The 24,034-nt window shown below is 36.6% G+C and overlaps 1 protein-coding gene across 1 annotated transcript in view; it reads left to right on the forward strand.

The window, feature by feature from the left end:
* Positions 1-9,734: 9,734 nt before the first annotated feature.
* The window catches only part of Tektin-A (Tektin A), a 94,426-nt gene continuing 80,126 nt past the window's right edge, over positions 9,735-24,034 (forward strand). The window contains exon 1 of the mRNA XM_081731420.1: positions 9,735-9,867. The gene's annotated coding sequence lies outside the window, so the exon portion shown is untranslated. The remainder of the gene's footprint in view (positions 9,868-24,034) is intronic.

Raw genomic sequence — 24,034 nt, forward strand, 5'->3', positions numbered from 1 at the left:
AAACACTGCTGCTCGAAGTAATGCACTGTCACGGTAAACTTGCTTGAGCATTTCGTATGTTCAAGAAGCTGATGGTTCAAGCCATGGTGGAAAGCTGTATGGTTCAAGCGAAAACAAAACTTTATTGCTACATACTGTTCTTCCGTGTGCTGGGTTTCCTCGGGGTTCTCTCGTTTCCTCCTATTTTCTACATTCCACCATTTCATTAATTTCTCATCTTGATCGTCTCCCTTAGCCTAGCCGGCACAACGTGGGGCGTAAAACTTTAAAAAAAAAAATTCAAATATTTTCGTGTAACCTCCATTATATGCATATACACAACTCGTTGTGAGGAGAAGTGGAAGGAGTGTCTAAAACAGCGGATTACTCCCAACCTACCGATACGACAATGCTGCCACATAGTGAGAGTATACATGAAACACAAAACTATCAAACGTTCCGGCATTCGGCAACAAAGGAAACTGCGGTACAATAATCAGTCTGTCTTTGTTGATTAGCCCTCGTATATTCTTCCAAAAAACACATCAACCTCCGTGTGTTTATATCCCAAAATTACGTGATCACTTCCCAAGATTTCTATCAATTGTGATTCAGCACAGAGTGAAGGTATTGGTCCGGAGACAACGGGTGCAAAGCGAAGATGAAAATGCGTATAAAAAAACAAGTTCGAAACACACCCACGAACGTTGTTCTAGATGTTCACTACAGGTGGAGTAGAGTTACACTTTCTCATGCATGACTAGCAGATATCCCACCTACATAAATGACTTGCTTTAACATTACTTTAGTTTCTGAATTAACACATGTATGTTTCCTGCATAAATTAACTACATGTGGAATACTCATTTTGGAAATACTAGGATCGTTACCTTATGGAAGTATTTATCGAAGACAATATTTGTTTGTCGTGTGTGAATTCTTTACCGTTGCCATATTATTATTGCGGGGTTTCTTGAACTGGGAGTCATGAGAGAAATATATGGGGGTTGCGACTCGCGATGAGATTTATAAAAGATACAGTAAATGTAGTTGGGATTTACTAGCACAAGAAAGGATTTTTTAATGTTATTTTGAATTTCTTATTTTGATAAATCTACTTTTATTTCCACTCTTTTGTGAAATACAGAAAAGGATATTAAACATTTATTATTATTATTATTATTATTATTATTATTATTATTATTATTATTATTATTATTATTATTATTATTAATCTTTGTTTCCTGCAATCCTAGGTTCGAATCATTGAATAAAGCTTGTGAAAAATAGATAGTGTTCGTAGTTTGAGGAAAATTTCCCTAATCTAGGGAAGATTCGTAGATAAATTTAGCGAAAAGGGAAAAAGGGAATTTTTCGATAAAATGTGAAAAATCCAGGAAAATTTTGCTGCTGACTGATTGACCAATATAAATACTTAAATTTTTCTTTGTTCTTCAGAAATAAACCAATACAATACCAATAGTTTGTGTAAGTTTATGTCCCGTGTGTGTTCAAAGTAGCATGATTTGTAGTTGTACACATTGTTTGTTGGGTGTATCTTTTCTCAAAAATAAAAATCTTTCAGTTTTACGTCCCATTGTTATGCCAGCTAGGCTAAACGAGACGGTGATGATGAGAAATGAATGCAATGGTGGAACGAAGAAAGTGGGAGAAAATGAACCACATGAAACCCACGAACATTGTGTTTGTCCACCACAAAGTCCACTTGGCGCGAGTTGGGATGGAACCAGTGGCGGATCTAGGCCAGGATCGGGACGTACGCAGGGGTGGGTCCTGGGGGTCCGGACCTCCCGAAATTTCGACTCTTATGTAAATTTAGCATAATTTTAGAGGCACTTTTAGGAATTTTATTATAAAATACACTCATATTGAGTGTGGACCCCCCCAATAAATTTCTGCGTACGCTACTGGGCCTAGGCATCCCCAGTTTTTTAGAGACAAAAATAATGTAAGCTATTATTTATACATTTTTGAAAGTTTATGGTAACTCATGATATACCTATCTTAGTCTGAGTTTTGGCTGTTCCCCCCAGTTTTTACCTTTTAGATCCGACACTGGATGGAACCAGGGGTCTCACGCACCAGAGGTGAACGCTCTACCACTTCCCCATGTTAAGAAAAGTTAGGAAGAAAGCAAAACCCAAATAAATAAAACAAATGGCGCTTTCTTTAATGTAGCTAAAGTAATCTTATCACATAGTTTGTTGCATAGGAATTGGACACACAACGAACTACGGAAAATTTGATAAGAAAAGGGAAAAATTTACGTCAGTTTAGGGAAATTTTCTTCAGGAAACATACGAACACTGAAAGTAGATGGTGTTCAAGTTTTTGAACATGACTGTATGTTATATTTCTGGGTTATTTCTATATGGCCTACTATTTTCATTTACACCGTATACTGTAACATATCGTATATTAATACACTACGGCAAACTTGGGTATTTAATCCATTGAGTTGGAATTATTGATATTGATTTTTTTATTATTATTTTTACGACGAAGCTAACCTAACCACTAGTGGTCCCGGGTTCGATTCCCGATGGGGGCACTCGGTCTAAAACTTGTAAAACGCTTTTCCAGGCCAGCCACCCCGAATAAGGTTTACCTGGGTTTTCCTCATTCACACCAGGCAAATGCCGGGATGGTACCTAACTTATAGGTCCCAGGCCGCTTCCTTCCTTCCCCCATCTTTTCTTCCTTTCCTTTCCCCGGATTGTGTGCTCGCCGAGGGATGTCATCCCTCAAACGTGAAGGGCTAAATGGCCTTAGATGATGAAAGCCCAGAAATCTAAATCCTAACCTCCTAACCTAACCTAACCACTCTTCTTCCCTGAGCGATATCTTAATATAGAATAACGAAAATTAGACAGTAGTAGATTAATAACTTTTCTGTTAAAGAGATCATGCTATATATGTCATGTTGTCAAGAACACTTTCACCTCAAAAAATATAGGAAATATTTAAATACGTTAACTAAAAGTATAGATGATATTGTTCAGTGCAAGGACTCAGCTGATTATGTAAATGTATTGGATCGTTTTCTCATACTTTTTTTCTTAAAGAAGGAGTTCTGTACAATTCACATGGGCATGAATAAGTAGTAATAATGAAGTTTAGCGTGCAAGTTAAATACATACAAAGTAAAAGTTTAGGGATGGGGAAAAAACCAAGGCAAAAAAAAGGAAGATGATTTAGAGGAGGAGTGAGACAAGAATGGTGACTGGCAATCCCTTCTGAGTATGCTACCTAAACGTTAAGAAATGTGATACTGATACAAAACCTACCCTATCCTATCTTAATCTAACCTAACGTATTGAACCATAAAACGACCGAATTTGAGTAGGAAATCGCAGAAAAGAAGGTGAAACCTAACCTAACCTAACCAATCCTATCCTACCCTAACCTAACCTAATTTAACGTACTGAAGCATAAAACGACCGAATGTGAGTAGGAAATCGCAAAAAAGTAGGTGAAAAAGCTGGCCCTCCATTGCTAAACAAAGGCCACTTACAATAACACAAAATAAAATTTAAAGATAAATTCAATAAATCTGTGCTTATTATCTTAAAGTTACCACCAACCTTCCTCTTGTTTTATAGGTTGCAATAATAATTAATAATGTTAAGCTCTATCTTCTCTAAAACATAATTAAAGGTGTCTGATAACATTCTCATGTGGTTCTAAATCTTATCAGGATAATTCCTGAAATGTTGAGAAAGATTGACGTGCCTGAAGTTGGCCCCCCCACTTCTCCCAAATTACACCAAACGTTGCACATCGTTAGTGCATCGTTAGTGCACGTTAGTGCACTTAGAACTAACGTTAGTGCTATCAGCGTGTACGAGATATTGAAGATTTTTGGTGGGGGGGCCAACTTCATATGAAGTTAGCCCCCCCACCCACCTTTATGCAGACACATTTTCACAAAACTTAGCACATCGTTAGTGCATCGTTAGTGCACTTAAACACACTAAGCACTACCGTTAGTGCTACCATATTTTACGATTTATTCAAGATTTTCGGTGGGGGGGCCAACTTCAGAAATATCAAATTCTATACAAATAGAGATAGAAACATGGGGTTAACGGCAATCGTTAGTGCATCGTTAGTGCACTTAAACGCGCTAAGCACTAACGTTAGTGCTACCATATTTTGGAATTTATTCAAGATTTTTGGTGGGGGGGCCAACTTCAGAAATATCAAATTCTATACAAATAGAGGTAGAAACATGGGGTTAACGGCAATCGTTAGTGCATCGTTAGTGCACTTAAACGCACTAAGCACTAACGTTAGTGCTACTATATTTTGGGATTTATTCAAGATTTTTGGTGGGGGGGCCAACTTCAGAAATGTCAAATTCTATACAAATAGAGGTAGAAACATGGGGGTTAACGGCAATCGTTAGTGCATCGTTAGTGCACTTAAACGCACTAAGCACTAACATTAGTGTTACCATATTTTGGGATTTATTCAAGATTTTTGGTGGGGGGGCCAACTTCAGAAATGTCAAATTCTATACAAATAGAGGTAGAAACATGGGATTAACGGCAATCGTTAGTGCATCGTTAGTGCCCTTAAACGTACTAAGCAATATCGTTAGTGCTACCATATTTTGGAATTTATTCAAGATTTTCGGTGGAGTGGGCAACTTCAGTAATATCAAATTCTATACAAATAGAGATAGGAACATGGGGTTAACGGCAATCATTAGTGCATCGTTAGTGCACTTAAACGCACTAAGCACTATCGTTAGTGCTACCACATTTTGGGATTTATTGTACTAGAAGTGATCATTAGTGCTTTTTAATTTGGTAGAAATTTGACACAGTGAAAAACTCCCCTTAAATTTCTTAAGCGTTTTTTCCTGGGATGTAACTGGCCATAACTATACTAATAGTGTTCGTTATTGGTTGAAATGGGGGCGCCAAGTTCATGAAGGCTTTCAAAGTTTTTTTTTTTTTTTTTTTTTTTTTTTTTTTTTTTTTTTACTTGTAGGACCTACATTAATGAAGAACTAACGTTAGGTGTTAGTCCACTATGAAGCAGTAACTATTTCAGTAGAAGAGGTCATTAGGGCTTTAGATTTTGGCGGAAATTTGACGCAATGAAAAATTCTCCTTAAATTTCTTATAGAATTTTTGTGGCATATAATTGGCCATATCTACAGCATTAACGGAACTATGAGTGTTTTGCAGAAGCGCTAACGATACATTAACGAATGGACTTATTTTTCGTTAGTGCTTGAAGTGGGAACCAAGTTCACGCTGGCCCGCAAAGGTTTTTTACTTGTAGCACCTACACTAATGAAGCACTAAACTTACGTGTTGGTGCACTAGGAAGCACTAATGTTACAAGTAAAGAAAACTTTCGAAATTAGCGTGAACTTTTCTCCCACTACAAGCACTAACGAAAAAATTAGTTTTATTTGTTAGTGCATTGTTAGTACCTCTAGAAGATACAAGTAGTTTCGTTAGTGTTTCACCATTAGTGTAGATATGGCCAATTATAAGTCACAAAACTCCCATAAGAAACACATGGGGAATTATTCATTGTATCAAATTCCCGTCGCATTCAAAAGCACTAATTACCTCTGTTAGTGCATCGTAAGTGCTTCTTAGAACACAAACGCCTAACGTTAGTGCTTCATTAGTGTAGGTGTTACAAGTAAAAAAAAACTTTGAGAAAGTCAGCGTGAATTTCGCACCCACACTTTAAGCCAGCGTTTCCCAACCTTTTTCAACTTGCGGCACGCTACATGTGTTACTTGGATTCTCGCGTCACACTTACAGATATTATTATTTGTAAATATAAAACACAGCGGTATTTTTCTGTGATTATTGATCTCCTTCTCACAGAGAAGGAAACTCTATCACTGGTTTTTCCCCCGTGGTAAATCATTATGCTTATTTTTCATTCTAATTTCAAAATAAAAAACAATTTCAATGAAATATTGGACTCAGATTTTTAAAAATACGCTTTCTTTTTAAAAACTGTATCCAACCTTTTACTAAGAAGGAAGATCACTAAATAACGAACGAACAAACAAATCTCTTTTACTCTTAAAACACAAATGTAGGTAATTTGTCGAAAGGATTGAATGATATCTTAAATTTTCAAGTTACGAAATAGTCTGCAACAATAAAGAAGCAATAATGGTCATAACAATGATAACAAATACTTTTTTCAGCATTAGAAATGTACAGAGGAGTAACCCGGTATGAAACTTAAAATTGTAGATTCATAGTAGAGGTTCATAGTACTGTGGAATACAAATATACATTTTGCCCTACGTTTTGCAATTTGATTCCTATAAAATTAATAATTTTGTTTCGATTCCTCGCGGCACACCAGCGGCCCATTCACGGCACACCAGTGTGCCGCGGCACACCGGTTGGGAAACGCTGCTTTAAGCACTAACGGAAAAAATAGTGCCATTCCTTAGTGCTTCTATAAAGCACTAACAATTTAGTTAGTGCCTCACTATTAGTGTAATTATGGCCAATTACATATCACGAGACTCACAAGAAATGTATGGCAAATTTTTCATTGAATCAAATTTCAAATTCAAAATCACTAATGATCTCTTCTAGAGCAATCGTTAGTGCATTGTTAGTTTTTCTTAGTGCATCTACACCTAAGGTTAGTGCTTCATTAGTATAGGTGCTACAATTAAAATACCTTTTGACGCCGGAGTGAACTTAGCGCCTCCCCTTCAAGCGCTAACTAAAAACTTAGTGCCATTCGTTAGTGCATTGTTAGTGCTTCTAGAATACACTAGCTGTTTAGTTAGTACTTCACTATTAGTTTAGTTATGGCCAATTACATGTCACGAAACTCACATACTAAATTTATGGGAAATTTTTCATTGCATCAAATTTCCGTCAAAATTAAGAGCACTAATGATCTCTTCTAGTGTAATCGTTAGTGAATTGTTAGTGCTTCTAGAAAACACTAACAGTTTCGTTAGTACTTCAATATTAGTGTAGTTATGGACATTACATGTCACGAAACTCCCATAAGAAATTTATTGGGAATTTTTAATTGCATCACATTTTCGCCAAATTCAAAAGCACTAATGATATCTTCTAGTGCAATTGTTAGTCGTTCTTAGTGCACCAACCCCTAAAGTTAGTACTTCTTTAGTGTAGGTGCTACAAGTACAATATCTTTGGAGGACACGGTTAACTTGCCCTAACTTCAAGCACTAACAAAAAATTAATGCTATTCTAGAAAGCACTAAAGGTTTGTATGGACTTTGATATTTCTGAAGTTGGCCCCACCAAAAGTCTTGAATAAATCTCAAAATATGGTAATGCTAACGTTAGTGCTTAATGCATTTAAGTGCACTAACGATGCAATAACGATTGTCGTTAACTGCATGTTTCTACCTCTATTTGTACAGAATTTGATATTTCTGAAGTTGGCCCCCCATCTAAAACCTTGAATAAATCCCAAATTATGGTGGCACTAACGTAAGTGTTTAGTGTTTTAAGTGCACAAACGATGCACTAACCATTGCCGTTAACCGCCTGTTTCTACGTCAATTTGTTTAGAATTTGATATTTCTGAAGCTGCCCACCCCACCGAAAATCTTGAATAAATCCCAAAACATTGTAGCAGTAACGTTAGTGCTTAGTGCGTTTAAATGCACTAACGAAGCACTAACGATTGCTGTTAACCCCATGTTTCTACATCAATTTGTATGGAATTTCATATTTCTAAAGTTGACATCTAAGCAAAAATCTTGAATAAATCCCAAAATATGGTAGAACTGACATTACTGCCTACTGCTTTTAAGTGCACTAATGATGCACTAACGATTGCCGTTAACCCTATGTTCCTATCTCTATTTGTATAGAATTTGATATTACTGAAGTTGCCCACCCCACCGAAAATCTTGAATAAATTTCAAAATATGGTAGCACTAACGATATTGCATAGTACGTTTAAGTGCACTAATGATGCACTAACGGTTGTCGTTAACCCCATGTTTCTACCTCTATTTGTATAGAATTTGATATTTCAAAGTTGGCTCCCTACCAAAAATCTTGAATAAATCCTAAAATATGGTAGCACTAACGTTAGTGCTTAGTGCGTTTAGGTGCACTAACGATTGCCGTTAGCCCCATGTTTCTACCTCTATTTGTAAAGAATTTGATATTTCTGAAGTTGGCCCCCCACCAAAAATCTTGAATAAATCCCAAAATATGGTAACACTAATGTTAGTGCTTAGTGCGTTTAAGTGCACTAACGATGCACTAACGATTGCCGTTAACCCCATGTTTCTACCTCTATTTGTATAGAATTTGACATTTCTGAAGTTGGCCCCCCCACCAAAAATCTTGAATAAATCCCAAAATATAGTAGCACTAACGTTAGTGCTTAGTGCGTTTAAGTGCAGTAACGATGCACTAACGATTGCCGTTAACCCCATGTTTCTACCTCTATTTGTATAGAATTTGATATTTCTGAAGTTGGCCCCCCCACCAAAAATCTTGAATAAATCCCAAAATATGGTAGCACTAACGGTAGTGCTTAGTGTGTTTAAGTGCACTAACGATGCACTAACGATGTGCTAAGTTTTGTGAAAATGTGTCTGCATAAAGGTGGGTGGGGGGGCTAACTTCATATGAAGTTGGCCCCCCCACCAAAAATCTTCAATATCTCGTACACGCTGATAGCACTAACGTTAGTTCTAAGTGCACTAACGTGCACTAACGATGCACTAACGATGTGCAACGTTTGGTGTAATTTGGGAGAGGTGGGGGGGCCAACTTCAGGCACGTGAAAGATTGTGATATTTTACAAGGAGTTCCGTTATATTATTATTATTATTATTATTATTATTATTATTATTATTATTATTTCTAATACTACAACTACTACTACTACTACTACTACTACTACTACTACTACTAATAATAATAATAATAATAATAATAATAATAATAATAATAATAATAATATAATAGTAGTAGTAGTAGTTGGATGAGCGCTGTATCTATCCTTTCCCTGTTCGCTTTCTGCTAACAGAAACCATTTAATAGCAGTATAATTACTGTTTGTGTTATTGTATGAAATAGTGTAAACTTCACAATGCCAGTGGTGCGTCGAGGTGGTTGAAAAGTTGCTTCGCAGAACGAAAAGGAGTATGATAGGCACTCACTTATTCTGTGAAGGCGAATTGCAAGTGAACGACAAGATGAAATTTCTCAACATGTTCATACCCAAAGGCATTTGTAAATCCAAAAGTACAGACACTTAATCTACACTACTAACCTAACCTAATCTACATTAGTAACGTAACCTAACCTAGCCTAATCTACTATCGTAGCCTAGCAAGCATTCGATCCTACTTTACTAACCAAACCTACTCTACCCTAGCACATGTTTGTGTAAATTTCATGGCACATCGGTTTACACGTGTATTATCTATCTGTACAGAATTATTTGGGCATATTCCAAGAACATAACATCCCATAATGTCTTAGAGAATCATTTAAGCAATAAATGTCAAGGAATTATTTTATTTTTTTAAAACAAATTGAACTAAATATGTAGGAAAAATATTTTACTCACTCAATACAATTTATTTTTCAAATATTGAGAAGTCGTACTTAATATACATAAATTCTTGTTATATTAATTTTCTACCATATAAAAATATTCTTTTGTTTTCTCCCCTTTTGTAAGTGAGTTTTATTGGGAGTTCGTGCCGTCAATACCTGGCTACACTTATTGATTTTTCACTGGCTTCCCGCTCTTCTGCTAAATCGTTATTTCTCGTTGCGAAGACAAACAACTTGCACTTTATACGTGTGTCAGGAAAATTTATCGTATTGTATTTTGTTAATTTGTTTACCGGTAAGTTTGATATTCAATATTAGTTTTCTATGATTAGTCAGAGTTTACAAGAAGGTAGATAGTAGGTCTTTGCATTTTAAGTAGACTACTGAAAGTTTTTAAAAGTCTTAAACATATTGCACATTGTCGTTGAATGTCAGTAACAAGGCATAAGTTTATTACATAATGCAGTTTATAAAATTTAACCTTTTTATACTAAAAGTTGGAATGATAACATTTTTTTCGTTATCTGGTTTTAGTAGAAATAATAACACTGTTCAACAATTTTTCAAAAGTTGGATGTGGCAAGGAAACAAATATGATATCTTTATGTCTTTTGGATTGTAGAACACGATCATGATACTTAAGTTGGTTGGTTAGCTCTTTGTTTTGAGTAATAACACTATTGAGCTGCGGAAGTAGTCATTTGTGCACATTACGCACCTTTGGGGAGAAATGCATTTCCCATGATCTATGAGCTGTATCCACTAAATTGTTCATGATGATGTAGGTCACCGAGCGGGGCAGTGGTAGAGCGCTTACCTCTGCTGCTTGGGGTCCCTGGGCATGAGTTTCCTATAGGCATTTCATTCAATTGAATCGTTCAATGAACCGATTCGTAAACAACCAGTTTCTGCCCTTGAACTATGAAATGTTGTAATTATTCTACGGATTGAATATAGACCGCTCCCCCCAGTGATTTTTAATGAATCATAGTGATTCTAACGATTCATATTAGTTCATAATGAATCAGATAGTAGTAGTAATAGGAACGGGTTAGAAGCCCCGCAGGGGTTGGGTGAGTTCTGTTCTCGACATAAGTATAAGTAGTAGTAGTAGTAGTAGTAGTAGTAGTAGTAGTAGTAGTAGTAGCAAAAGTAGTAGTACTAGTAGGAACGGATTAGAAGCCCCGCAGGGGTTGGTTGGGTTGTGTTTTCGACATAAATAGTAGTAGTAGCAGTAGCAGTAAAAGTAGTAGCACTAGTAGTAGTAATAGTAGTAGTAGTAGTAGCAGTAGTAGTTGTAGTAGTAGTAGTAGTAGTAGTAGTAGTAGTAGTAGCAGGAGTGGTTGAAATGGTATATAGTGCCTGTTCCGATCTGTGACTCTTCTAGTTCCGGTGACAAAGAACTAGGGGGAGCAGGCTATACACAAGCCGATTCTACTATTATCTCCAACATTTCATAGTTTAAGGGCAGGAACCGGTTCTTCATGAATCGGTTCATTGAGCAATTGAATTGAATGAAATGCCTGTAGGAAACTCTTACCAGGTCCCTGGTTCGATCCTCGGCCAAGTAAGTTTGTGGTGGACAACATTGTGGCCGTGGGATTTCTCCGGGTACTCCCATTTTCCTCCCACATTCTCATTCCACCAATTAGTCCATTATCATTCACTTTCATTAATCATCCGTTTTCCTTAGCCTAAGAGACATAATCATTTGACGTTTCATTTCATTATTAACTCGCTCACCAGACCCAATGAATTTGCAGAGCCGTATATATTAAAGTGTATTAAAGAACTTATCAAATTTCTTACTGCTAACATTTTCATGGAATAGGGTAGATAGCCCTAATTACACTGTTACAACCACGATGCCCAAAATTTAGTGTAAATTTTAATTAGTTCTAGACAGTTAATTGAACTTTCCTTGTGTTTTGATCTACGGCATGGCCGGGCTTAAGCCGATCGAATCGATTGTTCCTGATTGGATCCCGCACCTAAGGGGGTCCCACACTCTAGACTTGTCAAGAAACAGCACATTACAAGTTGACTGAGAAAATTAGGCCGACCTAAATTGTTTCAAAATTGGACCTGCACTTCCTAAGACCGGCCTTGAATAAAGGGTCTGCGTTTCATAACTTATCAGCATTAAGAAACCTAAGGGTTTTTGTTATTCGCAATCTGGGGAGAGACATAGAAATATTTGATGTAAGTTTAGAAATAATAGATTCTTTTTAATGAGGGACAGGCCGAACCGCAGAGGATATATTAGAATACATAACAGGGCATTTTTAAGCTACCTTTTTGTATCCAAATGGATACCCAGGCCCAACAGTTGGATACCCAGGCCCAGCAGTTTGGATACCCAGTGCACTTCATAAATCTTTAAATTATTATAAGAGTATTTGAACAATAAATTGCTTGAATTACTGTAAGTTTAAAATTACTTCAATATACTTAGTTTTGTGACTATATGTATTAGCTTGTATTCTGTGGATAGGTATAAAATAGGAGAACTTCATTCTTGAAATTTCAAATATTCCTCTTTCCTTCGTTTCCCCGTACTCTCATTCTACTGTAATACAGGGAACGTTAATAGATCGACTAAAAAGGTAGAAAGGTTGAAGCCGAACTCTCATATGTAACGGTCCAAATGACGTTTAGCTTATATATCCTTTGAATAGTTTCTTAGAGAAAATAACTAAGAAAACAACTTGCTACTAAGCAACTCAAGCCGAATGATTAATGTAGCTACGTGAAGTCAAAGCCAGGATTGTCGTCTATCATCTATAAGGTAAGCCTACATGTTACAACATGTTTGATGCTAAACTAACCTGTCTATTGAAGAGGAGGTAATGGTAAATAGGAAGGCATTAGAGCAACGTTTCCCAACCGGTGTGCCGCGAGGAAATCGAAACAAAATTATTAATTCTATAGCAACCAAATTGCAAGACATAGGAAAAATTATATTTTTGTATTTCACATTACTATGAATTTCTACCTTGGAAAAAATTACTGTAATTGTAATATATTATTTTACATCTATTACTAGGTAGCAGATAGTATTTCGACTCGTAGACATTTCCACGGTTAGCTGCTATGTTAGCTTGTATGTTTTCTGGAGACAATTGAATATCGAGTTTCCTAGAATCCATTTTCGTTTTATTGAGAAAAAGCGATCACAGACTATTTTTCCTTTAAAGTAAGATTGCCTTTTATTCTTTTGAACCACGAGATTGTTTCACACATCCTACCATCACACCGATCTACCATGCATTATATTGTTGATATTCATTCGATGCGACGCATATTAAATTATAAACTGAAAAAACAACTTTTGATATTTTGCTTAGGTTGGGTTATACTGAGTTGAGTTTATACTGAAAATGTTACTTCACTGCAAGGGTGCCGATCCTGGGGGGCCAAGCCCCCCCAAAGCTCATGTGGGCCCCCTATTGTATTTATGAGTATACATTATTTGGCATAATCTGAGTGCAATTTGTCTTAAAATCTTCATATATATATCTTCTGCATATGAATGCCCCCCCAATTTACAGATAAATCGGCGCCATTGCTTCACTGCAAATATAACATAAATTATTCGGTCTAAACACTTCCGAAATGTTTTCCACTTCTCTATAACATAAGGAAGCCAATCAACCGAACCTATCTCAACACAATCGCCTTGCAAACACATTTGCAGCGTCACTGACCAAAACATCATAATTACATACTGTATACAATTTTCGTAGGCCTACAGTTTATACGAAGTGAAAATTGAAGATTTTGGGGCAAAAACCCGTTAAGTCCAATAAGTGAAAGTGTAAAGGTGATAGCTTCACAAAGGTTTCTCTTCATCCGATTTTCTTCAAACTTGGCACCTATATACTAGACCAAAAATAAATCGACTCGTTTTTCTTTTTTAATTCTTCCGGAAAATAAAGTAAGGGGGGGAGCAAAGGGCCCCTCTTCAAAAATGGTACCCTTGTTTAAAAGAGCCACTTTAAAGAAACGAAACTCTGGCGATGCAAAGATGACTTCAAAGTAGGAAATACGGGTTTTGTAATTTTTGCGAGAAAAGGGTTGCAGGGGCAATGCCCCATTCGAAATGACAAAAGACCCCGCACAATCCTTACGGAAATTGGATTTTGGTGGAATTGCTTAAAACCGTTATATGTTGTAGTACACAAATTCCTGACCATTTGGCCACTACAGGGTCACTTTTATTGAAAACAGCAATATAGTGATATTCTGAATTTGGATTTAAAAATGACTGAAACCGTGATATGCTGTAGAAATTGTGATCCTGAGAAAGTCTTAATGGGTACGTATAACCACCAATCTCTGATCGTTTGGCCACTACGAGGCCACTTTTTTGAAAACAGCCGAAGATAATGATATTCTGAATTTCGGTAAAAAAAAAAAAAGACTGAAACCGTGATATGTTGTAGATATTGTGATCCCGAGAAAAAGTCTTAATAGGAATTACTTATCTTTTGGTCACTGCAGGGCCACTTCTTTGAAAGCAGCTGAAGATGGTGATATTCTGAATTTCGGTAAAAAAAAAAAATGACTGAAACCATGATATGTTGTAGATATTGTGATCCTGGGAAAAAGTCTTGATGGGCATAACCACCAATCACTGACCGTTTGGCCACTACAGGGCCACAGAAGAAAAACATAAGGTAACGTTATTTTGAATTTCGATGGAATTGTTTGAAACCGTGATATGTTGTAGATATTGTGATCTTGAAAAAAAAGTCTGAATTTGCACAACCATCCATCTCTAACCGTTTGGCCACTACAGGGCCACTTACAAAAAGAACAGAAGATAACGGTATTCTGGATTTCGGTGGAATTACTTGAAACTGTGATATGTTGTAGATATTCTGATCCTGAGAAAAAGTGTCAAGAGGCACAGCCACCAATGAGTGACCATTTGGCAACTACGGAGCGACATATTTTAAAACAGCAGAAGGTAAGGATACTCTGGAATTAGCTTTAGACCCCAGACTTAAAAAAAAAGGCCAGAACTTGCTCAGACTAGGATGAAACGTATCCTACAAACTCTGCATGAGCATAATAGAATATCTGATTCTGTAGCTGAGAATGCAAAGTGTCAATTTATGTTTTTCTGTACTGAAATCCAGGGGTTTCTTGACTTCAGAGAATACGAAGAGAAGACGGCAACATCAGGTTAGATGACTTCTTTGCAAAGGTAATGTCCAAGAAACAAGAATATTCTGATTTGTGACATTAATTTCATCCCACGGCAATGTCTCAGTGAAGGGCGGGTTCTCAGTCAATAAGACACTTATTGTAGAAAACTAAATCGAAGATTCTCTGGTAGCACGGAGGCGGGTGATTTACGCAATTATGTACTATGGAGGTGTGGAACCTGTTCTTGTTGATCGAAGAATGCTTCTCTCAGTTTGTTCAGCCCGGAGACGCTATGATGAATATATTGCACAGAAATGAATCAAAAGTGCAGAGGAAAGTAAAATCAAACGTGAAAAGAAACTAACTGTTGAAGTTAAGAAATTGAAACCAAAGAAGAAATAAATATAATTATGATATAGACAAGAACAAAACGCTCTCGTAGAACAAATTCAAGAACTGAAAGCAAAACAAAATTATGTTTAAAAATTTAAATATGAGGATTAATATGTCTCAGAGTTGGCAATATTAGGATTGATAGTGGGCTACGGGGACCTATCGTATTCGAGTCAAGACTTCACTTAGAAACTAGTATGTGCCCTATCCAAATATCCGTGTTTCAGAATCCTGCGGTACTTCCCCAACAATTTTTATAGAGGGAGTTTGGCTACTGGCATTCACTTTGAAGTACTCATCAACTACCTCTATAAAAATTGTTGCGAAAGTAGTGCAGGATTCTGAAGCTTGTGTTTTTGGATAGGGCACATACTAGTTAAGTGAAGTCTTGACCCGACTACGATAGGTCCCATAGTATTGGGGCTATGGACCTTTAAAGTTTATTTTTCCATGCTTTTGGTAGCCTATAACTCTGAAAAGAAGCATTTGTGCACCCAGGTTGGTGTATACTTTTGTCTTATCTTGGTGTCAGCAATCACCTCCCAAACGTTGTAGGCATTGTTTTGAAACACACTATATATATATATATATATATATATATATATATATATATATATATATATAGGATGTCCCATAAGTGCGTTTACATAGGCCATCTCGGTAACTATTGAAGATATGAAAGAATTATAAGAGAATAATGCTATTGGAAAGTATGTATTTTCAATCTAAAATGTTGGAATTTTCCGAATTGGACCAACCGTTTGAAGTGTACACTGGTTTAACGCCCAATGGTAAAGAAAAATGCAACGTTGCCATATATTTCTTAGACAAGAATGAAGGAAAGAGTATGTAGTTTGAAGTATCCTGGACCAAGGAGAATAGAAGGAACGACCACAATGAAGGATATGAAGAAGGGTCAAAAGCGACGCCATTAAAAGGCAGTGGCGTCATCATCAGAAGGGAGGGGGCAGGTACGAAATAAATGAATTGAATTTATTCACGGCAAACTGGTACTAATGGCTAAGTGATGTCAACGAGAGGAGACAAGAGTACAATTCAATAAAATTAGAAAGGGCTAAATTCAATTCACTTTCTTTTTCGTATCTGCACGCGTTCTGATGGTGACGCCACTGCCTTGGATTGACGTCGCTTGCGATCCTTTTTCATAGCCTTCATTGTGGTCGTCTCTTCTATTCTCCTTGGTTTAGGATACTTCAAACTACACACGCTTTCCTTCATTGTTGTCCAACAAAGATATGGCAACGTTGCATTTTTCTTTACCATTGGGCGCTATACCAGTGTACAGCCCAATCGGTTGGTCCAATTCGGAAAATTCCAATATTTTAGATTGAAAACACATACTTTCCAATAACATTGCTCTCTTATTATTTTTCCGTATCTTCAGTAGTTACCGAGATGGCCTATGTAAACGGACTTATGTGACACCCTGTATATATCCGTCTCCTGTAGCCTAGCCGGCATAACTGTAGGACGTAAAACTCAAAGATTTCACACACACACACACACACACACACACACACACACACATATATATATATATATATATATATATATATATATATATATATATATATATATATATATATATATATATATATATCATGTAGTCATATAACGTAATCGTACTAATATCATATCTCGGATTGTCGGTGTTCAGAATTGAAAAATATTAAGACCTATTTTCATAATCTGAATGATAAACTTATCAAACAAACAAATGTATAAGTAGGTATATGTGCAGCTACTTTCTCGGATCTGACCAAGTTACAGAAAATAAAGGGCTTTTATTTTTTCTTCTCAATGCAATTTATAAATTGAAGTTAGAATATTTGTATTTCCTGAACTTTGCATTCCAATAAGAAATTTTCTTTATCCTTCTAGTGACCGTTTCAAGTGAGAGAGAGTTTAGTAAATTATCGTTAATCAAGAATAATTTCAGATCCAAAGAGTTTTCTCGTGGTGACATGGACAAATATGTTATAAAACTGTTCTATTGAATAAAAAAAACCCTCAAATTAGTAGGGAAAACGCAATTAAAAATGTATTCAATCGTGGACATTTTCACCATTGGCATAAACAGTACTTCAAAGAGCCCAAGCTTGAGGTTATTTTTCTCGTGACCCTATCAACAGATAGGTTTAGAAATATTTTCATTCGATTCAGCGTTCTTAAATTAGTTTAAGAAACCCAACTAGACATTTATCCAAGGGTGGACACATTTTACTAGTAGCATTAGTAAACATATTTTTGGAAAGAAGACGCTATACTTAAGTTTCATGCTTTCAGAAGAGTGGAAATGCAGATCATTAATCAGAACAAAAGTAAGGTATATATAACACTTGACAATATTATACAATTCATAGTACATCATTTGAGAGAACATGATGATATGAGAAAATGTCTCACTGTCAGAAGCTTGAGCTTTCTACAGTACATAAATTTCAGTAGTTAAAAGCAGGTGTTTTAAATCTCGGATTTAGTGTATTTTCCTTAATGGGCAACATGCAGTTTGTACAGAATGTTGAGGAAAAGGTTCTAAAGTCGCCATCACACTAGATCTTGTGAGCCGCTCATGTGAACCTGTGGTGTGAAGGCGTTGAATACTTCTGAACCACTCAGAAAATCATGATACTAAAATGGTAGCCCTATTAGAGTCAGAAGAAGCCACAGCGTAGTCTTAGCGATAAATTACAAGAAAAATTAAAAGAAGGTATAGAATAATGTGTATTCATCCTATAAATCGATCAAGATTGGAAGAATGTTCATTTTACATTATAACGAACGTTTTACTTTGCCTGAGTTCAGTTCTATTTTGTAATATAACTCATATATATGACTCATGTATACTAATATATGACTGTTACTTACTACGATAGCCTAAGTATACATTGATTGAACACTATTTGCATCATTTAAATGCACTATATTTCAGAATACTTGTTATTTGTTTCACAGTGATTTTGCATAATAACATGGCGTCCTCTTGCATTATATTTGTAATAAGCATAGATAAACAAGTCTGGCAACGGAACTGTTATCATAGTAACCGTACTATTGTCCTTAACAACTGTAGCTGTAGAGTATGAGTGGAAATCGCTCACTCTCATTGGTATTAGAAATAACTAGTTTTCTCGTCCAAGAAGACATAAGAGAGGAGGAAGCGAAACTACGAATCAACAAACATTGATATATATCGACTGAAAATATAACATCTACAAAATAAGATTATTCATGACATTATACAGGGGTGCCCACAAGGGGGGGGCTATGACGCAAACTGCGTCATTGAAATATTTGGGGGGTTAAAAATCTATATAAATATGTTCGAGGATGTGTAAAAATTAATCGAAAAGATTTTTTTTCATGGAAGAACACTTACGGATTGACAATTGAGGGGGGGTGCGTCATGGACATGAGGGTGTGTGTGCACCACTGCATTATATCATTTTCTTCTTCTTTTTCTATTGTATAGTAAGTGCATACGTTAAAACACTTTTACCCTACACATTAAATGAAATAAACAACGTAAATACAGGTTATCGTTGTAACAGTCTGTTTTCTGAACTGAGAAAAGATGAAACTTTTTCAATTACTTCGGGATGTCTATATCTTTGTTCAACAAACGGTATAATAATATAAAGTGTGCATTTCATCAAAATAACACCAAAATTGGACAATTTTCAATATCAAATAATTATACAGTATGTACTCTTTTCTTCATTGCAACTGAGTTCACGCTCACGTGTGAAGGGCTCTCATAACGATCCGCTCAAGAGAGTAATGCTCTCCGAAGTACGTTTTTTCGCGCGCTACTCTAGCCAGCTGTTTTACGCGCTACCCTTGCCAGTTGTTTTAAGTTGGTCACAAAATTTATACCATGGAGTACAAGGGGGACAAAACAAACCCTGCGGGGCTTCTAACCCGTTCCTACTACTACTCTACTTATCTGCACAAAAGTAAGTAAATCACTTTTTTGAGTATTATTTTAATATTATTTTAATTTAAAAAGTGTTATAAAATGTAAAAAGAATGTTAAAAAACTTTCCTCGGGCCAGGTTTGAACTCACGCCAAAAGAGATTTTAGTTATTAGCATACAGCGCTAGCCCACTTTTTTTTAACTGATTTATTGACAGCTTAACAATACATTTGTGCAATTTAACAAAAAACTACAAATTATATAACATAACTACTGATCAAAAAAACGCCCCAAGTTATGAGGGGGTAACAAAAACTTCAAATAATTAGCAAAAAATCCATAATAAGAAGGAACATTTTGACATTTGACATGCGCACCGTACATAAACAATTTGTATTGGTATTCTGAATAATCTATATGAGTAACCAGATAGTACACCGTATAAGCACACAACCAGAGCATCGAATTTTGTTTAGGCTGCGGCATATAGCAAAAATCAGGAAGGCGTAATAAAGTATCTGGGAATGCTTGAATTCCACAGTGGCATATATATCCTAACATGGCCCGTAATAAATGCCATATTGGTAAAACCTTAGAACACGTAGTGAGACGATGTTGAGAATCATCTTCCTGTCCACAAGAGTGACATACGTTGTTTGCAAGTAAGTTAATGCGTAAGAGACAGATGGGAGTAAGTTACCTATATTTAACGGTGCAAGTATACCGACTCTTTCATACCAGAATAAGGCCTACTCTTTAGTGAAGGAAGGAGATTCCTGATACAGTCTATGATACCATTTTGTGAAATACAGAACATAACACTTTAAACGGATATTGATCAACTTAAGACCTCTACTTTCCTTCCTTTTACACAATATTGAATAAGGCACACGAAAGATTTGCCCTTGCCAAATATACCAAAGACTCAAAGATTGAATTTGACGGAGACTATCCTTCGGAGCAGGCAAAATTTGGGCAACATGCCATAATTTTGCATAAATATAGCTATGACAAATCCAGATTCGTTGTTCCAAATTAAATGGTCGAAAACGAATATCCTGACAAAGTAACTTTATATTAGTGACCACTCTCTTCCAATTAGAAATAATCATTGAGGAAACATTTGGCTGGTAGACTATACCTAATATAGAGACTTGTGACACAACAGATATAGTAGGCGGCAGATAAGTCGGAGTTGTAACACCAAACTTTAAAAATTTACATTTATGCATATTTAGACTAGCTCCAGCAGATGTTCTAAAATGAGCCATAACCTGCATAACTTGTTGATAATCCTCTTTTGAACGGATAATGACACTAATGTCATCTGCATAAGATTGCAATGCAAGTTTAGTGCCGTTTATTGGAATTCCAGTAAGCTGGCGATCGAGTTCCGTAATAAGAGGCAGGAGATATATACTAAACAAAACCGACGACAAGGGGTCTCCTTGGTGTATGGACTTACGAATTGGGAATGCTGGTGTCAAGAAAACATTGACTTGGAGTCTAGAAGCTGCATGTAAAAACAGGGTTTGGACTTGTTGAATGAATTTCTGAGGTAACCCTATATGTTGCATAACAAGAAATAAATAGGAATGTCTCACATTATCAAAAGCTTGACAGAGGTCTAAACTCAGTAAACCACCCATAGTACCAGTGGTATCAAACCAAGCAACTGTGTCGCGGAAGTCCATTAGAACATCTAACATTTTGTTACCAATACTAAAGCCACTTTGGGCGTCATGCAGTAGATCAGGCATGAAAGGGTGCAATCTACGAGCAAGACATTTCGCAATAATTTTGTAATCACAGTTGAGTAATGTAATAGGGCGGTAATCACTTCAGGTTTATCTTTCTTCGGTATTAAAACAATGACCCCCGTAGCAAATGTGGTAGACACCTGACCCGTCTCTAGAACATAATGAGCGACTTCAAGAAAGTCCGAGGCAATAATATCCCAATAACATTGATACAAAGCATACGGAATTCCGTCAACTCCTGGACTACTTACTGTACTATAAGATTTAACTACTTGGTGGATTTCGTTCATTGTATATGGTTGGGTCAAGAGGTGTGTTTCAGAGGTAGGAAAATTCACTTGCGGCAGAGGAAATGACGGATCAGACTGAGTAGGATCAGGTATGTCATTAAATTTATTTTGGTATTCGGAGAGTATATAAGCCGCTATATCAGGTTGCTTCTGAAGGACATTCGCATCCCCTGTATGAAGAGAAGGAATACTGAGACATTCTCGTCGGCGAGTTTCTTTTATATGTTGGTACATGGATAACCTTTCGTGTGGAATCGTCAGAGGATCACGTCTTCTTGCCGTAAACCCTTCTAAGTTTTTTCGTTGCAAATTTAAAACTTTTGCTTTAAAAAATTGCAATCTTTGATATTGATTTGGAAGATCATTCCTGTGACTCAATTCTTGGAGACATTTGTGATAAAATTGCAAAGTATGTGTAGTCTGTATAGCCTGATTCTGTGCGATGCGCATAAAGAAGGTTTTGATATTGGGTTTAACCATTTTCTCCCACCAATTGAGAATAGAGTTGAAGTGGGGCTTACGTTCACACCATTTAATCCAACAGTTTCGAAAGTTTTCTTTAACTTCAGGTAAATCTAACAAAGAAGAGTTTAATTTCCAATAAGATTTACCCATTAACTTTCGTGGTACATCATAAGGGATCCATATTTGTACTGCAAAAAGATCGGAAAAAGAATTACCACGCACATCATACATCACTTGTGGTGTACACAACCTATCACTAAAATAAAATCTGTCTATTCTACTCTTAGTACTATTACTACGGACATACGTGTACAAATGGTCTTTCTTTTTAAAAGTAGCAACATCCTGTAACCTAAGTCCATTGACTAAATATCGTAATTCAGGACTATAACTAGTGTCTCCTGTGGCACCTTTTCCAGGTCGAATAATACAATTATAGTCTCCCCCCAAAATTACATGATCATATGTCAGATTAAACATATATGCTAACGTTTCATTAAAAAATATCTTACGTTCATTTATTTTATTATGCCCACTAGGAGAATATATATTAAGAAATAATATTTTGTTCCAAAGAAAACCAATAGCACGGCCATCTGGTGTCATGCGCAACTGAGAAATCTCAAATTCGTGCTTGATCAAAATTGAAGTACCTCTCCGGTTCACTCCCAAATTTACATAAGATTTATAACCAGTGAGATAAGCAAAATTATCTTTAACTACCTCTTGCAAAAAAATTATTCCGGGATCGTGGTCAAATAGAAACTGTTTAAACAGTTGACGTTTCGTTTCCGAACTCATGCCATTAACATTAACAGTAACACAACTCAATAAGGACATAAATAAACACAGTAAACTTAGTAAACCAAGTAAACACAGTAAACACAAGGGAACCTTAACACTCATTTCCTGTTAAATGTAAACAACTAAAGGAAAACGAAGTATTCAGGTATTTACAGACGCCGTTTCAGAACAGTCCATATTGCTTGCCTGATTATCACCCGTATTTAATTTCTTTTGTGAGGCAGTACTATTATTTTGCAGGTGAAGCGCACTTTGTTGACGTGTCCGTCTTTTTGGCGATACATTATCATGTCTTTTATTCTCTAATTTCGAACGTTTAATTTTGCGTTGGCTAGATCGTAGTAACGGAAAATCATCATTACTATCGATGTCAGCGTCCTTGAGAAGGTCAGAGTTATTATCGTTTGTATCAGTTTGAAGCACACAAGAAGCCTCTGTTTGCTTTCTATCGACACTCCCCGTTGTTGTTGTTGTTGAAATGGATTGACCTTCAGTTACCTCGGTCTGAGCGAGTTCCACGGGAGAAACACCAGCTACTTCCTCTGGTGTTACGTCAGCTGTTTCTGCCTGTGTTTGGTTCTCAACACCTTCGCTTGGAGCTACAGGTCGAACATCATTAGAACTGAATTGAATTTCTTCCTTCGTTACATGTAATTCACTGTCCGTAGTACTAGATTGGATGGCAGATGGGGGAGGTACAGGCACTTGACGGGGAAAAGTAGGGGGTATAGGCAACACAGTAGGGCGAGGATTTAAAGGACAATTAGAGCGTTCATGTAATTCTGAATGACACCGTTGGCAAGTTTTAGGCTGTCCTTCATAAATAATATGACCTTGATATTTTGAAAACATCACAAATGATGGAATGTTTCGCTTAAGCTGGACACGGGCAAGATAAATGCCATTATTTACAGTATATCGATATTGTCTAGACCATGCATCAGGTGTAACACTTAACACATTACCATAGGCACTTAAAGTCGTCTGAATACAAGGAATCGAAGTCTCCGGGGGCAAATTAAATATGCGTAACACTTTCACTTCTAAAGTAGCATCATTTACCAATACTTTAGCAACGGCTCCATTATTATATTTGAAAGTGAGTTCACCATTAGCGTCGCGAAGAATCGCGAAGTATTTACACGATTCATTTTACTTCACTTTTACAGGCCAAAAGAATAACCACGTACCTGCAATACACAGGAGCAATAAGCTCAGAAAATTATTAATAACAGTACGTCTCACTAACTTTCCTATGCAACACAGTAAAAACAGTCTTCCGAGAACTCTTCCCCACGTCCGCTCTCGTCGACGTTTCGCACTCGTATCCACTCGGCCACGAAGACCGACAGCAACAGTTGTTTGATTTCTGCTATTTAAATGCAACGTGGCAAGAAATGGACAACGCCAACCAATCAGAACTGTGTTTTTCGTTCCTACTTCCGGGAGCATTACTCTCCTGAGCTAGTCCTCTCTCATAAGACTGCGTGTTATTTTCTTTTCCGCTAGCAGCTCGCTCGAGCCGGCTACTGGCGGAATGATCATCTTAGCAGCTCAGAGCCGCGGTTCATTTGCAAAGAAGTGCGTGTATGAAGACGTACATTTAAGACAATGTAAAGCTAGCAGCTACAGCTCACGTGAGCGGCTCACAGGATCTA

The sequence above is a fragment of the Thermobia domestica genome, chromosome 11, assembly GCF_964235325.1.
Source record: "Thermobia domestica chromosome 11, izTheDome1.hap1.1, whole genome shotgun sequence".
Lineage (NCBI taxonomy): Eukaryota > Metazoa > Arthropoda > Insecta > Zygentoma > Lepismatidae > Thermobia > Thermobia domestica.